The sequence below is a fragment of the Cervus elaphus genome, chromosome 11 (genome assembly GCF_910594005.1).
Source record: "Cervus elaphus chromosome 11, mCerEla1.1, whole genome shotgun sequence".
NCBI lineage: Eukaryota > Metazoa > Chordata > Mammalia > Artiodactyla > Cervidae > Cervus > Cervus elaphus.
The window spans coordinates 9,180,766-9,206,307 of NC_057825.1; the positions used below are offsets into that span (position 1 = coordinate 9,180,766).

Genomic DNA, 25,542 nt, shown 5'->3' on the forward strand with positions numbered 1-25,542 from the left:
CAATAATGCTCTCTTAGTGTGAGGCACAAGAAATCACCCCGAGGTTAAGGCAGTAGGAGGAGTGTGAATGAAAAATACACAGTTGGGGGGAATGGGGAAATCTGGAAAAGGTCGGCAGTCTAGTTCATAGTGTGGTACCTGAACTAATTCACCAGGTTAACCTGATTACTGTACTGTGGTTACGTGAGCTAACAGGGAAGTTGGGCGAAGGGTATGTGTAAGTGCTCTGCCCAGTTTTGCAAATTCCTGTGTAGAAAATTACTTCAAAATAAAAAGATAAATTTAAAAAGGGATCCTAACCCTCACCTCCCACCCCATAGGCCACCCCCCAACGCACACGCACAAGCTCCACCACCAGGTCTGACGCCAGGGACTCGCCATTGCCCACACAAACCACGATTTGATGGTTGCGCTCCGGGGCGTGGAGGTTTGGGTATTTTACGCCTGTTACGTGTGGGCCAAACACACACCATCTATGGTGGATGGAGGATGGGATGGAGGGCAGTTTCCTGTAGGAGCAGCGGGCCCCTGCCTTCCTCCCAGTCCCTGCCAAGGGCGGAGGAAGCACTGGTGTGGCTAGGGACCGTCCAGGTCACTGACTGGCCCCGTCTGTCAGGAGCATTGCCAGGTGCCACAGGCGGCTCGCCTCTTCAGGGCTCCCTCTTCTCACTGCTGCTCTGAGATCCCCAGGGTGGACGGGGTCCCCGCTCGGGCTCAGCCAGCTCTGACTCCCACCTGCTGGCCCTAAGCACTGCAGCACCAGAGGAAGGTGAGGGTCCATGACACAGAGCAAGCACAGGGGGCAAGGGACCCCAAGCGGCTGCGAGCCCATCACTTGCTTCAACCGGCATTGACCAGAGAGCCCTGGAGTGGCCGGTTCACAGCGAGGGTCTTTTGTCCTCTGCTGCTGCTCCTCCTCTGACCAGGTGCCTCAGAAGCTCAAGGTGAGGAGGAGGTTGGCGGGACAGGACACCCACACCCTTGGTCCTTCCTGACAAACACCACTGAGTCCTGAGCACCATGGACAGTCTGGCGCTTCCCACCAGATTAGGAAGGACACTGTCTCCGGAGAGTAAGCCAGGGCGGGCAAGACCAGGCTGGAGAAGAAGGGCGGGCATAGCAGCGGCGGCAGGACGAATCCTACAAGGAACAGAGGGCTCATCCCTCCAGACGACGTGAGCTGGGGCTTCAGGGAAACACCCCTGAGTTTTAAGGCCTTCCACATTCCGTGGAGAACACTGAAGGGGAAAGGCAGGTAGGAGGGGGAGTGCCAAAAGGCATGGAGAAAATGACACCTTCACATCAAACTATATGGGTTCAAGACGATGACCTAGGTCCACACACTTATAGACTTTCCTTCTCCTACTAATCTTGCCAAAATGAGAAAACAAGAAAGAATGTGAAATCGGTTGTATTAATAATATTGAAATACAGGGAATGATGACAACGACAAACCAGAAATTAAAAATGCCTAGAAAAGTTTGAAGTAAATGGAATCAGATCCAAGAGAAAGCTATGAGCATTAGACACATGGCCACAAAACCAACTGTCTCCTCTATCCAAACAATAACTGGCTAGAAAATGTAATGGCACAAGGGCCTACTAAGAAAGAAAATACATAGAAATAAACTGTAAAAGAAAGGTACAAAAATTATGAAGCAAATTATGAAACTTTACTATTAGACACACACACATAAAAAAGACTTAAATCAAAGGAGAGACATTTCACTCCTTCCGAATAAGGAGAAGATATTGTAAAGACATCAATTCTCCCCAGCTGATCTATAAATAAAATGCAAGTTCATTCTAAATCCTAAGGGAATTCATTCTGAAATTCAACAAGTTGATTTAAAACTTCATCTGGAGAATAATTAAAAGCAGCAAAGACGTTTTCAAAAAAAGTAAAAAGTATAATGAAAAGGGACCTGTCCTTCCAGGAAGCCCTGTTGATGACAAATGGTCAGCAGGACAGAACTTAGTCCAGAAAATAGGATCAATTATACATGAGAATTAATATCTGGTCAAGATGACATTTCAAACAGAGGGGAAGAATGGATTATTCAATAAATGTTGATGAGACAATTTGCTATTCACTTGAGAGGGAATTTACTTAAGATTTTATCAATGTCATTTATAAGAATGTGTGTGTGTGTGTGTGTGTGCTCAGCCGTTTCTGACTCTTTGTCACCCTGAGGACTGCAGCCTGCCTCTGTCCATGGAATTTTTCAGGCACGAATACTGGAGGGGGTTGCGATGTCCGCCTCCAGGGGGTCTTCCCGACCCAGGGATTGAGCCCACGTCTGCTGCTCTGCCAGGAGGAGGCTTTGCCACTGAGCCATCTGCTGCTGCTGCTGTTCAGCCCCTCGGTTGTGTCCAACTCCTTGTGACCCCAGGGACTGCAGTACACCAGGCTTCCCTGAAAAGCCCATAAAGTTTTGATCAAGATTAACTGCCATAAAAATATCAAAGGAGACACAAGTCACTATGCTTTTTTTTTATTATTATTTATTATTATCCTGGGGTGAAGAAGTCCTCTCTAGGGTGATAAAAAGTTAGAAAATAAAGGAATTTATTGACAGATTTAACTATGTTTAAAATTGAAACATTTGTATAGGAAAAGACATCAAGAAAGAGATGAAAGTCAGTCAGTAAATGGGATACAGTTCTGAAATGCTGCATGAAATGATGAAGTCCTGTTAATACAGAAAGAAGCCACCCATGGGATTTCCCTGGAGGTCCAGTGGTTAAGACTTTGCCTTTCAATGCAGGTTCAATCCCTGGTAGAGGAGTTAAGATCCCAAGCAATTCTAAGTTTAAAAACTAAAACAAAAAATGGAAGCAATAACTGTAACAAATTCAATAAAAACTTTTAAAATGTGCCACATCAAAAAAAAAAAAAAAGAAAGAAGCCCGCAGGAGCTCTGGCTCACGCTCTGCAGAGTGGCCTTGGGCAAGTAGAACGGTATTTATAGACACAGAAAGATGCCCGCAGATTCAGGACATACTCACTCCTATTCATTTGTTCATTCAGCAAGTATTTGGTAGACAGTGTACTATGTGTCAGGTACTATTCTAGGTATCGGGCATAAAGCAGCAAAAAGAGACAGAAATCCCCTGGTACATTCTAGTGGGGGGAACTGACAATAAATAAAGCATTCGGTAAAATATATGGCACATAAGCTAGTGATAAAAGAGAAAAAAGTATAGTGAGGAGAGAGTACAGACAGAGTGGGAAAGGGGTGGGGTTACAACTTTAAATGGGGGCAGTGGTCTGAGAAGTGATTACTGAGAAAATGACAGCTGGACATGTTTTGAAATACTTATGTCTACATCTGAACACTCATACATAAGCACAGAAGGTTACGTACTCAAGTCGTTGGCTTCCCTGGTGGCTCAGTGGTAAAGAAGCTGCCGGCAATGCAGGAGACACAGGTTCGATCCCTGGGTCAGGAAGATCCCTTGGAGAAGGAAATGGCAACCTACTCCAGTATGCTTGCCTGGGAAACCCCAGGGACAGAGGAGCCTGGTGGGCTATGGTCCGTGGGGTCCCAAAGAGTTGGACACAACTAAGCACTGAACAATAAAGCATGCACTCATGCACCCAAGTCTTAAATGCCGGTACTTCCAGGTGTCACTGTACGGCATTTTTACTTTCTGCTTTCTGTACACTCCAGTACTGTCCAACTTCTTCTAAATTAAGGAGGCAACGCATTTGTGAGCAATACAGGATCTGGAGGGAAAATTGAAAGTGAACCTCCACAGACCAGCACTTCAGGGATGCTCCACTGACAAGGATCACACATGGGAGGTTGGAGTCAAAAGCCTGGTGCTCTGGTGCCACCTGGTGGTCATCTCCTAACTGATCACTCTCATTCCAACCACCTCAAGGTAAAAAAGAGGAAAGATGCGTAAAAACCCACCTGCCCTGTGGACAGGAACTGGAAAGGAAATGCGCAACAGAAGGAGTTTGATTTGTTGCGGTGGCAGGGTCATGGTGGGATTTATTTAGCTTGGGATTTTCAATGGTGGGATTTCAATCAGAGTTCTATGACGGTGTTTCATTCCGTTGTGTTGACGGCAATGGAGCCTTTCTAAGCGGCAGCAAAATGTACTCACTCGAGGGACAGAAATGGAGTGAGAGGTGAGGAAAGCAACACAGAGCTATCACCCAGGCCATCTGCACATGTGTCCCCAAGAAGGCTGGGGGTTCATAAAGTAGAGGGGTAGGACCTCAGGTCACACTGAGCTTGGAGGCAGAGGGTCTTCCCCAAGGGGACCACCTGGGGGACAAGGTCCCAGGAGCCCGGCTGGGAGGGGAAGCCACATCCGGGCCTTCAGATGATCAACCACTAACTAAGCATGTGCGCAGACCACCAAACTAGTACCTCCTCACCGAAGCCCCAGGGAAAAGGAAGTGACAATCCCATCTCAACGAGGATGCTGCCTGGAATGGGTTTCCTGGGTTTCCCCCCAACCCATTCCCCAGGCCTCTCCGTGAGCCCTCCGCTCAGCCCGCTGTGGCAACTCTCACTCTGGCAAGGACGTCTTCTCTCCGGGTATCTCCCTGCTTGACCGTGAGCCCTGGAAGGTGAGAGTCACACCTACTCATTCACCCTCAGAGAGTCCTGGGTTTGAATCCTATGTGATGGCAAGCAAGTGCCCCTCTAAGCCTCAGTTTCTGCCTCTGTAAAGTGGGGATACAGCACTGTCCTCCCCCCGTGTGGCTATGATGAGGACAGTGAACAGCACCAGCTGCCACTCGGGAGCAGCAGTGGGCACCAGGCAGCGGTCTAAGCACTTTATACGCTTTAAGTTCCTGAATCCAGGCCCCCTCTGCAGAGGGTTGATCACAGCGCCTAGCAGGGGCTAAGAGCTTAAACACTGTTACTTTATTCCCAGTCCCCAGCAGTCCACCTTGTTCTCAGTAAAAAGGAAGAAACGACTTCCCCACCCTAGCCTACTTCAGGAAGGTGCAAGGTCTCAGCAAGACTGCAATGCTTAGGCCGCCTGGACAGACACTTGGACTTCATGAGTGGACTTCAAGGAGAGACCCCTGCTAGCCTGAGAAGGGTGGGAGACACAGGGAGAAGGGATGCCAACTCCTGGGGGGGAGCAGGGGAAGCAGCATCACTCTGGGCTCGGGTTCAGGTTTGGCTCTTGGAGGACTCGGGCAGAAGCTGCCGCCCAGAGGGGTGTCAAGTTAAAAGTGGCTGAGACCTGCCTTCACCATCCCTCTGGCCCTGATCCCGGTGGTCAGGCCTCTGGTGCTCCCAGGAGAGGGTCAGCAGGCAAGGTCACTGAGGAAGGCTTGTATGAGGGAAGGAGGGAGGCTGACAGGTACCCAACCCACTGAGAGTCACAGGCTCTGCCCGGGGTGGGGAGGATGTGTTTGGTGCTGGGAGTGTGCAGGCCCTCTGCCGCCCCTCCCCAACCCGGCCTCTTGGAAGTGGCTTCCAGCCAAGGAAGGAAAGATGTGCAGACTAGACCACGTGCCGAAAGGGCGCTGGAGGAGGCTGGCGGCCACGCTCCGCACCCCGCCCCGCCGCGTCTCCCACAGCCAGGTGCGCTCAGGGGCTGGTTCTCCCCCTGCACCTTCCTCGCCCCTCCTTCCCCTCCCTCCTCTCTTTTCCAGGCTCATTTTCAATGTCACTTCCTCTGGGACCCCTGCTGGGACCCCACTGTTGCGTCCTCCCCTTACAGGGTTTTAGAGCACCCAGCCCTCTCAGCACTCATCCTATTTGTCTTGAATTATGTTCGTCCTCCCTGGTTGGTCACAGCTGTGGCCATGCTCAGCTGCCTCCCCAGGATTTCCAGCAAGAGGGTCACGCTGGCAGCATCAGGAGCGGCCCACGGCTTCTGGGGCTCACAAGCCCTTTCCTGAGCACCCTCCCTCCACATGCTTCCCATGTCTGACTCTGAGGTTACAACGGGGCAGAGCCTTCCTCCTGATCAGGGAGGACCACTGCTGCTCCTGTTATAATGTTCTGGTTCAAGAATGAGATGTTCAAACACAGAAGGTGTCAGAAGCAAACACAATGGATGACCTGAACCTTCATCTTATAAAAAAGAAAAACTCCAGTCTCCTTGCTTTCAGACGTTTATAAAGACAACCTCAAAAGAAACAAATGACAAAAAGAAAAGTGTAGTAATTTATCTGTGTTGTTTCTTGATATTTCACCGTTTTAAATCATACTTTATTGGACTTTTGTTTAAACTACAAAAGTAATGTATCTCTGTTGCCATAAGCCAAACCCAACAGGGGTGTACAAATGAAAAGCCGTGAAACCACCCTCCCCCATAGCCAACTCCCTTCCACACACTAAGGTAATCACAGTGGGCAGACAGGAGTGTATTCCTCCAAGTCCTTGTGCCAAGCAACATAAATACGTGTAGACCAAGTGGGACTCAGACCAGAAACCAAGGTCGAACCTCAAAGGCTTGTGGGGCCCAGCAGATCATGTCACTGGCAAAGCTGCAGGTGTAATGGAATGAGTACAGATGGGTCCAGTGGCTAACTGCGCCACTTAAATCTCTCCATTTTGAACATTTGGAAAGCAGTGAGTTGGCCATAAAAGCATCGGAGAGGGAGACTAGATAGTGCTCCTGGGCAGGGCAGCCAAGTTGGGAGGAGCTCAGGCTCTGGAGCCCTGGGCACTTCCTGAGCCCGGGATCTATTGGCAAGGTGACCGTAAGAAAGCCACTTCGTCTCTGTGCTTCTAATTCCTCCTTTGAAAAGAGGCGATCCAACAGTCCCCTCCTTGTAAGTTCACTGTGAGAAGAAAATTATGTAACAAGCACTTAGCACTGGCCCGGCACTCACTACTACAGGTCACCAGTTTGCAACCACTGCTGGAGACAAATTATCCTGCAATTTGTTTTCTTAAACCTGATGATGTATCACGGGTTTCCCTCACATCAACAAGGAGAGATCTGACTGCTTTTTAATAAATGTCTAATATGTGGCTGATGGGGGTTCCCATCCCTTCCACTTTTTGCCACTACAAACAGTGGTGCAGAAAACAGCTTTGTACTGTCTTTTGCATAGGGGCTTCTGCAGGACTTGGTACTGGGTTGACAGATTTGGATATTTAATACTCATGCAATATTTTCAGATTATATTCCCCAAAAGTTAGAACAATTCATACTCCCAACAGCAGTGTCAGGGAGCACTCATTTCCCTCAGTCCCTTGCTAACACTGGTTTTATCCGTTTTTGTTAACATTTTGCCACTTAAAAAGGTAAAACAGAAAACTATTGTTTTTTTATTTGCATTCTGCTAGTGATGATCTTTTGAGGCAGAAATTCCCAACTTCTTTCTTTCTCCTTTACTTCTCCAGCAAGAAAACTCCTATTTTTAGCTAAGCACACCCCATGGTCCCTAGTAGCTTGGTGTGGCTAAGCTCTGCTCAGTGAGATGTAAACGTTAGTGCTGTGTGAGACTTCTGAGAAGTATCTGAAAGGGAAAAGGCATGCCTCTTCTCTACTTTCTCCTTCTGGCTTCTAGAATGCAGATGTGATGACTGGAGCTCAAGCAGCCATTCTGAGTCAGGAGGCAATCTGCTATGGCAGCAAGAGCAGTGAGACATAAGGAACCTGGCTCTGTGATGACTTTGGATTCCATCACACCAAACCTCTTTACTCTTTCATGAAATGGTATAAACTCCTACATGTTTAAGTCATTGTTATTCCAGGGTTATCTACTACATGTAACAAAATCTAACCCTAATACAGCTTCTGATCCCCAAAAGTCAAAACTGAGCCTTTATTTCTCTTTCTGTAACACACATAAATAACAATGCCTTGGTTTTTATCTTCCCTATGTTTATTTAAGTCTCTTAAAAGTGGAACACTCATTTCCTAACTCTCCTATCCATTCTCCCAAAGGCTTGGGTTTTACAGAGATGGTTTAGAATTTTCAGCCTACTATGTTTTCTCACACAGTTCTCCTCTACTTTAAAAGTTCTTAATAACACAAAATAAAAATTCCACGTCACAGTAGCAATATCCCGTGAGATCAGTCTCTGTGAGCTAGAGGGCGCACTGCTGTTCACTGCCCCCTCATTCTCCATGTCCCCACCCCAGGGACTCTGCTCTAATTGTCCTTCGGCTAGAGAACTTCGCTGGACGTTTTCCTTGGCACACTTACCAGATGACTTGTGCTTTATGTCCTCACACATGTGAAATGCCTTTCTTTCACAATGACCATGACTGACATTTCAATGGGCACAGCAAGGACTGCAGCCCTCTCCCTCGAACAGTCTGGAGATGCCGGGCCACCATCTTCCAGCCTCCAGGGCTGCATATAGGAGGCCCAATGTCAGCCTAATTCTCTCTACTTTGATCACAATCTGTTCATTCTTTCTACAAAATTTTAAGATTTTTCTCTTTCTTCTTGGAGTTTAGGACTTACTGAAAGTAGGTCTGAGTGTTGGTTTTTGTGTGGGATGAAAGGATCCATTTAATCTGAAGAATCAAATCTTTATTCAATTCAATGACATTTTCTTCTATTGTCTTCTATTACTTCTCCATCTATTCTTTTTTCTCTTTCTGGAACTCCCATGACTCCATGCTAGGTCCCCTGGATAAGGTCTCCAAGGTCTTTCCTTGCGGAGAGCATCTCACATTTTAGTTCATTATTTCCATTTCTTTTTATTATTTTTCTGGGTTTTGAGGCATTTCTTCTACTGGGCCTTCCAAACCACCAATTAAAGCCATGTTTTTTAGTTCCAGCAAGCCTCTGGTACACTTTAATTGCATCCTCCTAGGAATTTTCTACTTATAAAGTCCTTATACATCCTCTCCTTCCATCCTGCCTCAAAGAACCCACTGCTCCAAGTGTGAAGCTTGGCTTCCCTCTTTCACTGGCCAGGTCCCCACAAGGCTGTCACGTGTCTTTCCCTGCTAGAGGGTGCAAGTTCACGCAGTCCGTGTATATGGCAGATTGCTTGAGCTACGGCGGCACTGGCGAGCCTGGACAACTTATAGCCTCTGTTGAAGGGGACCCACATGAAATGGGCTGGCACACTGTGATCTTCCTGCTGAGATGTGGGGTGGGGACCCCCTGGGATCCGTGAGATCGAGCAGTCCCTCCGAGGGCATAAGCAGCAAGTAGGTAGCTGCAGACTTGCCCATGGAATCCAGTTCTCATCAGACTCAAAAGCACAGAGGAGAGGAACCCCATTTCTAGAACTAGACTGACCTAGAGTCAAAACTCAACTCTGACACCTACTTGCTGTGTGATCTCGGGAAAATGACTTATCTCCAAGTCTCAGTTTTCTCACGTGCTGTTACCTTTAAACAAAGTTATTTCCAGCAACCTCCTTAAAGGAACCAATCCCTCTGATACATAAGTTTCAGGGAACTTGCTTCTTCTAAGCACTGTATGAATTACTTGTACTGTAATCAAGGAAGCCTGGGGCCCTAGCAGGAAAGCATCAGAAACTTTATCTTCTACCACTTTGTGAAAGTAGGTTGACAGAAGGGTAAGGTACTAGGAAGAATCTGAAAAATATTGCAATAGTTCAGCTTTTAACATTTTTGTGACTACTCCAACCTGAATAAGATCTAGGATTCTTCTAGGCAGATATTCCCCTGTGGTTGTATGTTGTCTCAAGACCTGAGGACCACGGCTGCAGAGGGGATGGGTGCGGAGAACCATGAGTGAGTCCATGTTGGTTCCCGTCTGGTGACACTTATTGAGCACCCACTGTGTGTAAGGCATGGAGCAAAGCACTGCATGAACACAATAATGAGCAAGACACAGCCCCTGCCTTAAAAGTGCTTGACTTCTAGTCAAGGAGATAAGGGGGAGGTCAAAAAAAAGCTGCAATGCAGACTGTGGCCAAGGCCTTAAGAGGGGGCTGAAACAAGTGTCATGACAGTTTAAAAGAAGGAGAGCTTAAGTGAGTCAGGACTACAGAAAAGCATTCTTAGAAGAGGTGTCAGGTGGGCTGGGCAGAACTTCAGGGAGCAAGGAGGGCGGGAGGAAGTGGGCAGAAAGGCAGGGGTTGACGAGTAGATTATAGTCTCTGGAAGACCACAATCATGTCTCACTCACCTTCGTATTCCTTCCCCCATCCTCCCAGGGCCAAGCGTGACTCACACCGCAGGCTGGCCCTTTCTGATGAGGGGTCTGTAGCAAGGATAGCCCAAAGTGAGGAGGAAAGCCAAACAGAGAGAGGGGGCAGAGGTTTGTGGGGTGGGACAAGGACCTGACTGAGGCTGGGAGAAAGGAGATCACCCAAGTCACCCCAGCTGTAGGGAGGATGACACAGAACGTTCATCTTCTGACCAACAGGAGCAAAAGGATGACAGCGAAACAGGGTGCCGACGAGAGGTTTTGCACGAGGAGGAGAGAAAGGAAAACACCCTGATCCGAGAATCGGTAATGAAAACCCCAGGGCCCAAGTCATCTGACAAGAGAAAGCCCCTGAAACACCCTCTGGGTGTGGCTCACCAAGGACGCCTGACCCCAAAGGCCCCTGTGCCCTCCACGGCCCCACAGGCTCGCTGGCAGGAGGCTCCTCTGACCGCAACGGCACCCGCTCACCCGTACCAGTCGCGGCTCTGGGTGCCACACCCTGGCCCTCTGCTCAAGAGGGCACAGGGCGCCAGGGTCAGTGAACCCACTTACCAGGAACACGTGTTGGGCTTCATAATCCCAGGCCAACAGGATAAACCATCCCAGCAGGTCTCTTTCCAAACAGGAGCCTCTGTAAAAGTAGGGGGATAACTCGGTTTACACGATGTTCCAGATGGTGAGACTTGTTTCTCCAAGCTCAGCAAGGTCAGACCAAATATAGTACAACAAGATCTAATTCTGAGCCTATTCTGTGAAATGTCACAAGCCTTCCCCATAGATCAATATGCGATACCATTTAGCTGATCGGGTAGCAAAGCCTGCCCTAAAATCACCGAAGTTAACTTAAATCTCTGTGGTTACTATCCTTTCCCGGCACACTTTGGATACATGCTGGTGGAAGCACGGGAGGGTCTGCCCGGGGACTCCACAGGAAGACGCATTCCGGCAGCTGCAAACCCTGGCCAAGACCTCAGGCAGGGCCCCGCGGGAAAGACTCAGGAGTACCCGGCACAAACACCCCTGCCCTCAGAGCAAGTGGCCAGGGAGGCGTCCCGCACAGCCGCTGCAGAGGGCCCTGGGGCCGGTCTGCCTCCCCTCCTCCAGAGCACCCCCTCTCCGCACCCCCCACCACCCCCAGGAGGGCAGCCTCATGACCTCCTCCACTGAGGAAAGCTGACTCCACCTCCCTCGGGTCCCTCATTAACCTGAAGTTCCCGCATCGTTTCCTGGCCCCCGACTCCCAACTCTGAGGAAGAGGTGTCCTCCTGAGACCTGGGGCCACCCAGGGCACCGCCACCTCCCCCCAGCACCCCACTTTGCACCCTCAGCCTCCTCCACTCTCTTGATCCTTCCCTCTGCCTAAGAACACCTGAAGTTCTCCCCAGTCTTCCAAACAGCTTCAGCCCTTGAGCTCCAGGCTGCTTTCCCCTGCACCACACCACCTTCCCACCGCCCATTAGGTCAGTAGGACCTAATGGCTGAGCTTTGAACACGATTCACCAGCCCCTCATCTCTCAGCCTCAATAATGACCTCGTTCTCCCCCTCCTCCTCCTGTCTCCTCTGCTTGCCCCCTTCCCTTAGTCCTCCCACTTCCAGAGCTTCCTCGAAGCCCTTCCCCTGGGGTCCCTGCAGCCCGAGGCACTCAGAGGTCAGGCTCTGCTTCCCTCTCTGGCTTCAGGCCACCCCCACCCCAGCCCACACTTCATGCGCCAGAAGCAAGAAAACAACCCAAAGACAGGCTGCTGACCCAAACCGACTGAGGCTCCCTCCTCACCACCTGCTTCCCGCAGCCAGGCCCCTGCTTGGGCCGCCCCTTCTGCTTTGACCTTTAGCCACGGCTCATCCAACTCTCCAGTCCTTCACTAGTAACAGCTGAACACACATTGAGCAAGACCTCCAACATACATAGGCTTATTTGTAAATTAAATATATGTTCTAAGGTACTGATATGTTCATTACCTTATAAAACAAATGCAAAGATCAAAGGAAGAGATAAAGATGAAATATGTTAAAATGATTATTTTATTCATCAATACAAAAAACTTCCATTCTCACCATTAATAATAATTTGAGTGGAACATGACTGATAAGCTTCCTTCCGTCAGCGTTTTAAATAAACTTCCCATGGAAATGCAACATTCGTGCAGAAGAATGCATACAGTAACACAATGCAACTGCACAGGTCAAAGGAGTCTCACAAAGTGAACACACCCAGGTCACAGCACCCAGATGGGCTGAAAACACCACAATCCCCTCTAAAAACCCACCACACCTCCTTCCACCTCTACCAGCCTCCCACGGGTGGCCACCATTCTGGTTTTCAACAGCAGAGATTACGTCTGTCTATTTAAACTTTCTATGAATGGAGCCACACAGGACATGATCTTTTGTGCCTGAATGAACATTATGTTTGCGAAATTCATCCTGATTTTTCATGGTTGTTCACTTACTGTTTTCCCACTGTGGGAGTTTACCCTGTTCCTGTCCACCCTATACCGATGGACACCAGGACTATTTCCAGCCTGGGCCATCACAGGGGGTGCTGCTGTAACCCTTTTGAGTGGCGCCATGTGGTACATTCGTATGTCTTCATGCTGGGTTGATACCCAAGAGTGGAACTACCAGGTCATAGCTGACTAAATGTTCAGCTTTGTCAGATGATGGCAAGCACTTCTCCAAACTGGCTAAACCAATCTACACACCCACCAGCAGGTTGTGAGCATTCTGGTTGCTCCACATCTTTGCTAGCACTTGAAATGCTGGCATGCTCAGTTGCATGCCAATCAACTGATTCTTTGCGACCCCACGGGCTGTAGTCCACCAGGCCCCTCTGTCCATGGAATTTTCCAGACAAAAACACTGGAATGAGGGACCTCCCTGCCAGTCCAGTGGTTAAGACTTTGCCTTGCAATGCAGGGGGTGCAGGTTTGATCCCTGGTCGGGAAGCTAAGATCCCACATGCCTCGCAGCCAAAAAAACAAAACATAAAAGAAAAACACTGGACTGAGTTGCCACTTCCTTCTCTGGGGATCTCCCCGACTCAGGGATCAAACCCACATCTTTTGCATTTCCTGCATTGGCAGGTGGATTTTTTATCACTGTGCCACCTGGGAAACCCAGCACTTGAAACAGTCTTTCTTTCTTTCTTTTTTTCTTTTAAATTTTAGTGGTCCTGGATCAGTAAGATATCACAAAGTCAGTATTATGATCACCTTTAAAGGAGATTGAAATTAAGTGCCCCTCTCAAGGCTCACAAAACTAAGTGACTCAGAGCAGGAACCCAGGTTTTCTGACTCCAAACAGCGTACTGTTTCCACCTGCAGCCACCTCTCCTGGCTAACCCCAACTCCTTTCTTCTGGGAAGCTGTCTCTGGTCGCCCAGCCAGGCAAAACCTCTGAGCACCTTGTACTCTTCTTTTGTAGCCACTGTCAGTGCTGTAATTAACCTTTCCTACACTTATTTGTTATTATTTTGGACTTATTTGTACTCTTACATACCTCTACTAGACTGTAAGCCAAAAGGCAGCAAGGCCCAGACTTGTCTTTTTCCTCTGCTGCAGCCCCACACTCAGATCAGTTCTTGCACTCCTCAGGCCCTGAACAACAACTGGATGGACGTGAGGGTGAGCGGGTAGATGATGGATGGACGGACAGATGAACAGAGGGACTAGCAGGCAGGTAGGTCTGGAAGATGGAAGAACAAGGAATAAGGCTGCCTTTGGTGACTGGTATACTTTAATAACATTCAGCTGTCTTTACTCTTGGTAAAGATCCTGATGCTGGGAAAGACTGCAGGCAAGAGGAGGAGGGGACGACAGAGGATGAGATGGTTGGATGAGATCACTGACTCAACAGACCCGAGTTTGAGCAAGCTCCGGGAGATGGTGAAGGACAGAGAAGCCTGGCATGCTGCAGTCCATGGGGTCACAAAGAGTTGGACAGAACTGAGCAACTGAACAACAACAGTCTACTCTAACACAACCCTCGCAAGGCAACCTCAGATCTTAAAACTGGGGCTTTCCTACTGAAGAAAGGATGCAAACACATTGGGAAGATTCCTGTTTCCTTGGAAAGCAGATGTCAGGGCAAACTAACACACTTGGCTTACTGACTTCATACCCAGTGATCTTCCTATACCAGGCTGCTCTCCAAGTTCCATAAGTATGCTGGCTATATTGATAAAAGTAAGTTCCAACAATCTCTCTAATCAATCAACTTTGTTGGAATCAAAGTTCCAACAATCAACTAATATCATGACAAAGCCCCCTGAGATCAACATATATATTGCTAACAGACCACAAGAGGCACTGCCTTTTCTCAGCCAGCCAACGTCACTGAAAACGGCAGCTGGACACCAAGTTAGGCCTTAGCTCCTGTTCCCTACAGTCACACTGTAGATTCACTGGGGGACCCTGAAGCTGAGGTTTTCACCAGAGATAAATGCTTCCTAATGGACATGGTCTATGAGCAACACTACGTGAAAGGCAGGCAGCTGCTGAGAAACGGCAACACACAAATGGAAGTCCACAGGTTTTACAGGTGGAGAATCAGAGCGCCTGAGTCTGAAAACCCTGACAAAGTCCATCCACTGTCATGTGGAAAGTGGGAAGAGCAGCCTTGATGACCTCTAACCTTCAGATCTGACTGACACTGTATCTGATAAGCACAAAGGCTGCAGCACTGCTCACTTCCAAAGAGCCCCATGGCAGGTACACCCAGAGATAAATTAGAGAAACAGGCTAACTGAAGCAACCAGCATCTTTTGAAAACATAAAAATAATGCTACATATCAGGGCTTACCAGGTGGCACTCATGGTAAAGAAACTGCCTACCAATGCAGGAGATGTAAGAGATGAGAGTTTGATCGCTGGGTCGGGAAGATCCCCTGGAGGAGGGCATGGCAACCCACTCCAATATTCTTGCCTGCAGAATCCCATGGACAGAGAAAGCCGGCAGGCTACAGTCCATAGGGTCGTAAAAAGTCACAGAAAGCGAAGAGGAACTAAAGAGCCTCTTGACAATCACAAAAGAGCAGAGTGAAAAAGTTGGCTTAAAACTCAACAATCAAAAAACTAAGACCCTGGCATCCGATCCCATCACTTCATGGCAAACAGAAGGTGCAAACAGTGACAGATTTTCTTTTCCTGGGCTCCAAAATCACTGTGGATGGTGACTGCTGCCATGAAATTAAAAGACACTTGCTCCTTGCAAGGAAAGCTATGACAAACCTAAACAGTGTATTAAGAAGCAGAGACGTCACCTGCCGACAAAGGTTCACATAGTCGAAGCTATGGTTTTCCACATGTCACGTATGGATGTGAGAGTTGGGCCATGAAGAAGGCCGAGTGCTGAAGAATGGATGTTTTTGAATTGCGGTGCTGGAAAAGACTCTTGAGAGTCCCTTGGACTGCAAGTCAAACCAGTCAATCCTAAAGGAAAAAAGTCCTGAATATTCATTGGAAGGACTGAAGCTGAAGCTCCAATACTTTGGCCACTGGAGGCAAAGAGTCACCTCATTAGAAAAGATCTTGATGCTGGGAAAGATTGAGGGCAGGAGAAGGGGACAACAGAGGGTAAGATGGTTGGATGGCATCACTGATGTGATGGACATAAGTTTGAGCAAGCTCCAGGAGTTAGTGACGGACAAGGAAGCCTGACATGGTGCAGTCCATAGGGTCGCAAAGAGTTGGACACAACTCAGTGACTAAACAATGACAACAATGCTACATATCAGTCAGCAAGTAACTTCTACTCTTCAAAAATTTTCCCTAAAAGAACAAATTCTAATCTTAGGCACCGACCAATCAGCACCTATACCTTTGCTGTTTACAAGAAAGATCAGTGTTTCCTGATCTCAGACCTCAAGCTCATCGTCCCAAATTGAACCCAACTTTTCAAATTATCAGGAAAAAACAACTAAAACCAAGAGGAACTACTGCAAGTACCTTTTCTCCATGAATCTATTTACCAACCTCACCTGTGGCCCTTCCAATGTATGTCAGAAACCACACCTCAAGGCAGCCCAGGCTGTGAGAAAAGACACTCAAGGAGCCCTCTGCATCTCCCATAGCTCCATCTTGGGCAATTTGTTCACCCTCTCTGAGCTTAAGATTTCTCCTCCAAACACCAAAGTCAACCCCCACCTACCCCACAGAATCAATATGAGGCTAAAAGACAAGCTGTCAGAGACTTTGTAAAGTGTTGAAATATTTTATGTTGAAGGGACCTCAGATCTAACAGCCTTCTCGTTGTACAGGTTCAGATCAGTCACTGGGCACTCGCCCTTCATTCCATGTGTCCATTTAACAAACATTTATGGACTACTTACTACGTGCCGGAAGCTGCGCCAGGCCCACCGGATGGTGGGCAGAGAAGCCACAGTCCGTGGCGTGACAGGATTGCACACACTGTATTGGGGTGGGAGGGGACAGACGTGACTCACAGTTACACTGAAGAGCAAGCTGTTACACCTGTGGGCCATGTAAACCATTTGGCTTTTTTCTAAGAAAAACCAGAAGCTACTTCGCGGTTTTAAGCAGAGGGAATACTACACTCAGATCAGATTGTTCTGGCTGCCCGTTACTAGCCCTGGGGCTAGGCCCTGAGCGTGGTGGGCAGAAAAAATGCAGACTCTGACTCTGCAAAGTCTCGTAGCGGGGTGAGAGGAAGCTGAGGCCGGTCACATAGTGTTATTACCCGCTATACCAGGGTGCTATGGGAACCCAGTGGGAACAACCCTAGATGCCAGTGGACTCAAAGTGCTAGAGATATGGTGCCTAGAGAGGGAAAAGAAAAAACACAGCTACAGAGAGGGCACAGAAAAGAAATAGCAACACAGTGAAAGTCCCTAATTCCACATAACAGGCTTTATTGCCACAAAAAGAGACACACCAAATTCTCAAGAATTCACTAACTTGTTTTCCATAAGTATTTAGTAACTCAGAAATGTATCAAAAGCACAGATTTCCCCTGACCTACTTATCAAGCTCATACAAGAGTGGGTGAGAATTACTGTATTCAATAAATACAAACTTAATTATTCATCATTCTTTCTTTTGTCTCTAATAAGATGATTTTCATGGGAACCTTTTTTTTCAAGGAAACTTTTGACGGTTGAGACCAAATATTTACATTTTCTTCTGATTACTCAAGTAACTGTCTTAACCTTAAAATACAATCAGATAATAAAAACATTTAAATCCTAATGAGGGAAAAGTATAATGTTGCATGAGTTTATATTATATATGAGTTTATACTAAAGTCCCATTATTTACATGGAATCACAGAACAGTGGGACAGCAAGAACTTGGGAAACCAGCCTTCAGTTCCTGGACGGGTCTGAGACAGGGCCCACCCACGGGGTTGACTCCGTCCTCCCATTCACCAGCATCTTCTGCTTTTGTGGGAGTCCAGGCTTGCGTGCACAGTCCCAAGGCAGGCTGAGTAATGCCTGCCACCCTGGGTGCTCCCAGCAGCCTGCACCACCCTCTCCACACATTCCATGTGCAATAACTCACATAACTCATAGGCAATAAGTGAGCATCCCCCCAAAACATGCATCCTGACAGCCCTGGACGTCAAGAGGTTAACAGAACACTGTTCACGCTCACCCTGATGGGATGCTCATGACGTGCGAGCACTATGCTAAGCCCTGTTCCTCTCATCTCCTTAAAGTCAGATAAGATCCAGGGGGAGGCAAGTATCTTCGTGCTTCCTGTGTTGACGAGGAAACAGCGGTGGTCACCTGCCTGAAGCCACAGGGCTTGCAAGTGGGGTCGGGACACAATCCCACCCAGGCCTGACTCCAGGGTCTGCTATAAGTGCTGCCCTGTCTGCTCAGGTGGTAAGTCTCCTGTAAAGAACACAATGACCTGAAAGCTCTGCAAAACGATGGGTTGGTGGGGGGCGGGGGGGGGGGGGCGCGGAGGCGGGATGTGCCCCTCTGCATCTGCACAGTCTCTGCCCTCCTCAGAAAGTACAGGTGAGAGAAGCTGGACTCATGCCTCCTGTGGGGAAAAGCCGCGGAACTGACCAGTGCAGGGGATCAAAGAGAAGGGGCTCGGGGCGGTGCTGGGCTGGAACCACCTGTGAGAAGACCCTGAGCAGAAAACGGAGAAGAATCACTTGTGGGCCCGTGAGGAAAGTCCCGAGGACTCCTTGAGCCCTCTGTGACCTCAGAGCTGGTTTTTCGGACACCGTGGCCATCACCTTCACCTTCAGCACTGATTGGCACCATCACCGCTACACTGGAACCGAGAAAACAGCCAAACAGGGGCTTCCTGGCGCTGCCCCAACACTAAGGATAATTAAGTACAAAGAGCACTCCATAAGCATCAGCTTCTAGTCAGGCACAGCGCTGAGCAGCCCACAGCATTATTTCACTGAATCTTCAACAACAGCCTCCAGGCAGGTAACCCTGCTATTTCCATTTTCTTATCAGTTCACTGAGACTAACAATGGGGAAGACGCCTGTCACAGAGATTGTGTGTGGGCGAGTCAGAATCGGAACCCAGGTCTGGGCCGAGTTGGAATCTGCTTGGCCACATCACTTGGGGTCCTCTTTCATCACCAGTCCCCTTCTGGTCACGTTCTGTTTGCATGTGACTCCTCCACTAACCATCAGCTCCCCGAGGGTAGAACACAACTCCTCCATGTCCACAGGCTCAGCACTCAGCAAACGGCTGGGCCCAAAGCAAGAGCACAGGGAGGCTGCTGGATGAATGCCCACAGGAAGGAAGTGGCCCCAGAAATGCCCCAGGATGCCCCTCGCAGAGGCCAACCCAACCACTGCTCCCCATCCCTCATCACAGCATCTACTACTACTCCCTGCAGCCTGCTCCTCCACTAGCCCCCCTCAAAGGAAGGGTCAGCAGCCACACTTCGGAGGAAGCGGGAGGTGGCTTCAGCAAGTGTGAGCAGTTCATTTTCAGACTCATTCTTCTTTCCGTTTCCCCATCTTGCCCTGGACTACCTGGAGCAAATAATTCTTTCCTCTCCCAGGACTCGGTAGGACAAGTACCACCATTCAACCCAAAACCTACAGCTGGCAGACAGCACACGTGTGTCTCGGTCAGCACTCAAGTGCCTGGGGAATGAAGCAACAGAGTCCAGAGTCTGGGTTTCATCAGAGACCTGAAGACCTATCAAGAAGAGTGTGCCAGCGTTTGGTAGCATGACTTGTCTGAGCAGAGGTTTATCACAAGGTCCACCAAGGGTCTACCCTGGAAACACAGGAGCAAAGAAAGTAGGAGACTTTCCCTGTGCAGAGAGGAGACACGGGCATAAAACAACGTGTGCGACAGCGAGGTGCACGCTCCAATCCAGGTTACGCACACAGGAATGCCAAGGCAGCACAGACAGGAGTGGTCACTTGCAGAATTAAGTGGGTTTCACAGAGGAGGTGGCAAGCCATTCCCAAACCACAGAGGGAGAAGTCATCGTTTCCTGCCTCCATGACCCCCACACTGCCCAACTCCGCACCCCTGGGCCCTGTTCTGGCTTCAGTGACCTGTGTGCCGGTCTCCCTGCACAGCATGTGAGCACCTCGTGAGGGCAAGGACTTTGGGCATCTCCTGCGGCTCACCCTCCACCACCCAGTAAGTGTCTGCTAACAAAGATTATTAATAACCCAACAACTACCCCTTGTGGAGCATCTACCACGACCTATTCCTGCAAGTACTTCCCACACATGATCTCGTTTCTTCACAAAAAGCCCCAAAAGGCATATCCTATTATCATCATCCATTTAACAGATAAGGAAACTGAAAGATTAGGTAAATTGCCCCAAGTCATACTGCCGGTAAGTGACAGCTGGACTTTGAATCATGGGCTGAATGGAAAATCAGTTTTCAATTACTAGTGAACAAATCCCTTTTCCTTTCTCTTTCTGTGTCTGCCTTGCATCCAGATACATGGACTGCCCTTTAGTCTATTGTTCACTGGAACCGGAGCCTTTTCTTTCCTAGAGGAAAACAAGGACTGTCTCTTGTTAGTCTTCTAAACAATGACTGCTGACCATTACTGAGTAAACATCATGGAGGGTGGGGGAGAGTGGAGACACAAAATTGTGCTCAAGGCATCGGTGAAAAAAAACATCTATTAAGGAGGAACTGTATGTACCAATTAGAACATTTTCCAATGCTGGGACAATTTCCAAAAGAAATCAAGTAAATAAATAAAGAAGCAAAAGTATGTATAGGATGCTATTCTTTGTGTAAGAGAAAGAAAATATAACAAACAAGAAAATTATAATAGTGGTTACCACTAGGGAGAAGACTGGGAACTGGAAGCTTGAAACAAGAAAGACACTACAATTTTCCCCCCTTAAAATACTTATCTTTAAAAAAAAAAAAACTATGTGTGATTTTTTTAATACTTAAAAAAAATAAGATAAAAACATCACTTAAAGAAATTCTTTATTGCCAAGCCTTTTCCAAATGTTCACATACATATGACTGCAACCATGAAAAAAAACATGTTTGTGAAAATCGGGGTGAACTTAATTTGCAGTGAAATAGGACTGTGAAATAACTTGTCTTTCATGTTGAGTTTCACTAATTTCACGATAAAGCCATTGCAACATTTTTTTTTTCTTCAATAAACAAAATGCACTTTGAAGGTACAGATACAACATCCATATAAGCAGCAGGGATAAGATGCCACACCTTCTTCTGAAAGTCCTTCATTCCTCCCTTCAACAAGTATTTAATGAGCACCTACTGTGTGCCAGGCAAAGCACTCAACAGGTATTTTTTGATAGCTCAGTTGGTAAAGAATCCGCCTGCAATGCAGGAGACTCCAGTTTGATTCCTGGGTTGGGAAGATCTGCTGCAGAAGGGATGGGCTACCTACTCCAGTATTCTTGGGCTTCCCTTGTGGCTCAGCTGGTAAAGAATCTGCCTGCAATGTGGGAGACCTGGGTTTGATCCCTGGGTTGGGAAGATCCCCTGGAGAAGGGAAAGGCTACCCACTCCAGTATTCTGGCCTGGGGAATTCTATGGACTGTATAGCCCATGGGGTCGCAAAGAGTCGGACATGACTGAGCGGCTTTCACTTTTACTATGTGCCAGGCAAAGCACTCAACAGGTATTTTTAAAAGAAGAACTAAATAACGGGTCATCAGTGTTCTCCCTCCTGCCCTGCGAGAAAACATGCTGATCAGAATGCCAGTCTAGGATCACTCTTGACTGATGTTCACATATCCTCACTCAGCTAAGAAAACTGAGGCCTGGACAAGGGAAGGCCTGATAGAGGTCACACGAGAAGTGAAGACCTCAAAATGACCAGTCCTGCTCTCCTTACATGCGACATGCTATTTTGTTGTGTTGAAAGGTGGGTGGTCAGGGAGGGGCAGAAACAGACCTTAACAACAAGGGCCTAATACATCAGGTGCCTTCACATGTCTAGCCACGTTTACTCTTCATAGCAACCTCTCAAGGTGGGCATGATTATCCCTGTTTTACAAATAAGGAGACTAAAGCTCTGAGAAGTCAAGAAACTGGTGTGTGAGGCTTCAAAGGTGGCTCTGTCTGACTTCCAAGCCAGAGCTCTTACCCTCCACGCTGAAAAGGAAAATCAAGTTTAAAAGGCAGACTGGAGCCATATCACAGAGAACCCTGGATGCGATATTTTTCATTAATGAAGTTTCTCTCTCAACCTTGGATGCTGTCACTCAAACAACATCAACCAAAAAGTCAATCCTCTCATTACCCAACACATTTTCTAGCTCTCGTGGGCCACCGAGTTTGGGCTTTCTTTTGAACCCACAGAGCACGATCATTAGCCAGAACACAGCACTCTCTGAGTCATTTACACAGTTTCTGCCAGGACAGTACAGGATGATTCACACGTGCTACCTTTAGAGCCTCTGGGTCCTGCCACACGCGCACAGGCCCCAGGAAGGACCCACATCTGAGACGACATCCCCATGATGCAACGGGGTCATGCCACACCAAATGGCAGTGAGAGAGGCCAGCACCATGGCAGTTGGTTCCCCAAAGTCCCACAGTGCCTGAAATGAAGAAAAGTGCAGGTTCATGCACGAGAAGCCTCCTCCTGCTGCTCTTCTGTCCATGCAACACAGGTGAGAGGAACTGGTCACAGTGCTGATGAGCAGAGGCAATGAGAGGTCACACGCTTGGCTATGGGATACTCTTCCAAATAGGAGGGAGTCCCATCATTTTGCTTTCCTCTCTCCATCACATGGAAACCTAACAAAGTTTTGGCATTCCCCTCTTTTGGGTGTCTTCCTTCTGGAATGTGATAAAAACCAGTGTTCATACTTGGATGGGGAGGGGAAATTCCATAAGACTCAAGTCTAAGCTTCATGTTCCAATTCAGAGTCCTCACTGGAGTTGGGGTCTAAAGGTCAGCAAACAATTAAATGTTCCAGTGCTTTCCATCGGCCACAGCTCCCTCACAGGCCTCACAGGGAGCAGGAGTCACCATCCCACTACCAACCTCAGCCCCACCTCGAACAAGAAAGCGGTCTACGGATTAGAAATCCCCTCCGCAGGCGTCCCTGGTGGCTCAGTGATAAAGAATCCGCCAGCCATTGCAGGAGTCACGGGTTCTATCCCTGATCTGGGAAGGTCCTACATACCTCGGAGCAACTAAGCACGTGCAACCCAATGACTGAGCTTGTGCTCTAGAGCCCACAACTCTCTGGAGAGCCACAGCTCCTGAAGCCCGCAGGCCCTAGAGCCCGTGCTCTGCAACGAGAAGCCACCGCAATGAGAAGCCCTCGCACCGCAATGAAGAGTAGCCCCCACTCGCTGCAACTAGAGAAAAGCCTACACAGCAATGAAGATCCAGCAAAGACAAAACTAAGTTGATTGATTAAATTTAAAAAAAAAAAAAAAAACCCTCCTCTTTCGACCCTCAGCTTCCAAACACAACCTGCCCACTAGCACAGAGGCAGCAGACTCATAGCTTTACACAAATATGTGCTCAGTAAGCACAGCTCCATCCCACCCTCACAGGGCCCCTGAGAGGCACACCGGGCAGGTACCAGAATGCACACCTTGCATAGGAAGAAACAAAGCTCAGAGTTGAGACACTCTCCCAGGCAACAAAGAGGCAAAAGCCTCTGAACCCTCATTCCTGTTCTGCCTCCTCACCAGGCTGCCACTTCAGTCTTCTGGAGACGACCACTGTTAAGATTTGCAGCAGTCTCCAGGTCCCAGGAGCCAGTCGGCCAAGAACCCTTCCACCCTTCCAGCTTCGCACTAACTACTCTTCAAACACACACATTTCTTAACAGCTGATAGAATGAAAGCCAACGGGCCCCACCTCCCCCACGCCCCAATCGAGGCATGCCCCCTGCAACAGCGACACGAAAAAGCCCCCCCGACATCGAAAACCAGGGCGCCCCACTTCAGGCCACTGCGAGGCATAGGGGAAGCCGCCGGCCTAGTAACCAGGGCAGCTGAGACCCAAGTCCGACTCAAGAGGAGCACAGGCAAGGCCGAGCTGGCCCTTCCGGCCCAGCGGCGGCAACCCTCGAAGTATCCAGAATCCTCAGAGAGCCCAAAGCTCCTGCTTCCCCTCAAAAAAAAAAAAAAAAAAAAATCCCGGCAGAGGAGAAGGCGGCATTCCCTTCTCCCCGCGACCCCTCACTCACCCTCTGCCCGCTGCTCACCTGGGGCCCCCGCTTCCGGACCTGCAACCACTCGGGGCCCCGCCCCCCCACCCCTGCAGGTCTCCCCTGGCCCCGCCCCCCTTGCACCTGTGGTGTCCTCAAGGCCTGGTCTGTCCGGCAGCTTCGGCGTCACCTCGCAGCCCCCTCCCCCTGGCAAACCTGTGGTTCCCACCTGGCCCCGCCCCCCCGGCACCTGCAGCCCCTCAGCCCTTCCTAACTGCCTCCTCCAGCCCCGCCCCCCGCACCTGCGGCCTTTCCCCACCTCCACACCCCCACCACACACACACACCTGCCGTCCCCCAGACCAAAACCCCCATCCCTATCACGCAACTAAAGCCCCCCGGCCCGGCCCCGGTGCCCCCCACACCGCCTGAAACAACCCCACCATCACCACCCCCCAGCCCCGCCTCCCGCCCCGAGGCCCCTCCCCGGCTCGGCGGCAGGCACCCCCGCCTCGGGGTCCCGCCCCTCGCACCTGCAGCTCTCTCCGGCCCGGCCCTCAGGGTCCCGCCCCGCCCCGCCCCGCCGGCCGCTCCTCTCACCGCCCGCTCTCACCGCCGCCGCCGCCGCAGTCCCGGCCGGTCACCTTGACGCGGGCCGCAGCGGCTGCCACCGCCTCCTCATGGCCCTGGGACCGGCCCAGGCGGCAGCGGCGCCTTCGCTCGGAGGCTGGAGCCGGGCCGAGCCGGGCCAGGGCCGGGCCGGGCGCAGCTGGAGCGCGGGCCGACGCGGGAGAGGAGCCGGTGCCCAGCCGCAGTAGGAACCGTCCGCTCCTGGGGGGGGGGGGGGGGGGGGGGGGTCTGAGCGGCGGGCAGCTCAGCCAATCGGCGCTCGGAATCGGACTACACTCCCCAATCAACTCATCGCAGAGGCGGAGACACGCAAATCGGCCGGCTGGGCGCGCCAGTGCGCAGCCGCTGCAGCCCAGGTCCTCCCTGGCCTCGGCCTCCGCTACAAGCCCTCAGACGCGGTCTCCGCCTGCAAGGATGCTCCGCTGCCCGTACACCCCCATCAGTGCCCCGCCACGCCCATCTTCTTCCTAGAAATAGCAGTGCATCCTATTCCCCATACATCCTTCCAGGCATCATACAGTTTCCCCTTAAAAGCCCTACCTGAGATTCATTTGTTTTTCAACAACAAAATTATGGCTTTGTGAGAAACATCACCTGAATGCCCATTCTTTACGACTCGGAGGTAGGCACAGAATACAGAACATCAAAGCCAGAAGAAACCTTCAAGAGCTTTGGGTCCAACCTATTTCATTTGTATCTGGGCAAAATTAGGCCTCTCGAGGTAAAGAGACTTGCCCAAGACCACACAAGTACAAAGCTGGGAAATGGAGTTGTCTCATCTTTATACTCCCAGATGCTTTTCTCTGTGCCACGCACGATGAGGTGAGTTAAAAGGTTAAGTCATTTGATCAAAGACGGCCGAAGCCAGTTCTGTGAAACTCTGCAAGTCAGAACCACAGAAAATCTCTGTTCTGCCTCCCACAGAATGGAGGCTCTGTGTCCTATGTTACTCTGAATGATTCTTGGACGCACAAACAAGTAATATAAGTCATTTTTGACAACTTTCGAATTCATTCTGCAGTAACATCAGAGTATGGAAAGATTTGTTACTGTCTTCCCACAGCTTATGGAAGAAAAAGAGAGAAACAGAAGAACAGAAGAGAAACAGGGTCAGTGAAAATTAATGCATTTCTAAATCTTCAGGGATCTCCGAGGGAAATTTCTGCCATTTTGCATTAAGATAAGAATAATTATCAAAGAAGCTACTTAGCTATTTTACTGAAAGAGAACAAGAGACAATATAATACAA

At 49.3% G+C, this 25,542-nt stretch overlaps 1 protein-coding gene across 9 annotated transcripts in view; it reads right to left on the minus strand.

The window, feature by feature from the left end:
• RALGPS1 (Ral GEF with PH domain and SH3 binding motif 1) overlaps nt 1-24,497 on the minus strand; it is a 298,169-nt gene extending 273,672 nt beyond the window's left edge. For 4 of the 9 annotated variants that reach the window (XM_043916823.1, XM_043916822.1, XM_043916821.1 and 1 more), the window contains exons 1-2: nt 24,277-24,497; nt 10,634-10,712 (exon numbers count right to left, since the gene is read on the minus strand). The gene's annotated coding sequence lies outside the window, so the exon portion shown is untranslated. Of the gene's footprint in view, nt 1-10,633; nt 10,713-13,580; nt 13,718-23,721; nt 23,741-24,196 lie in introns of those variants that run through there. The other 5 variants (XM_043916818.1, XM_043916816.1, XM_043916817.1 and 2 more) reach the window with 5 other exon arrangements.
• Between the last annotated feature and the right edge of the window lie 1,045 nt (nt 24,498-25,542).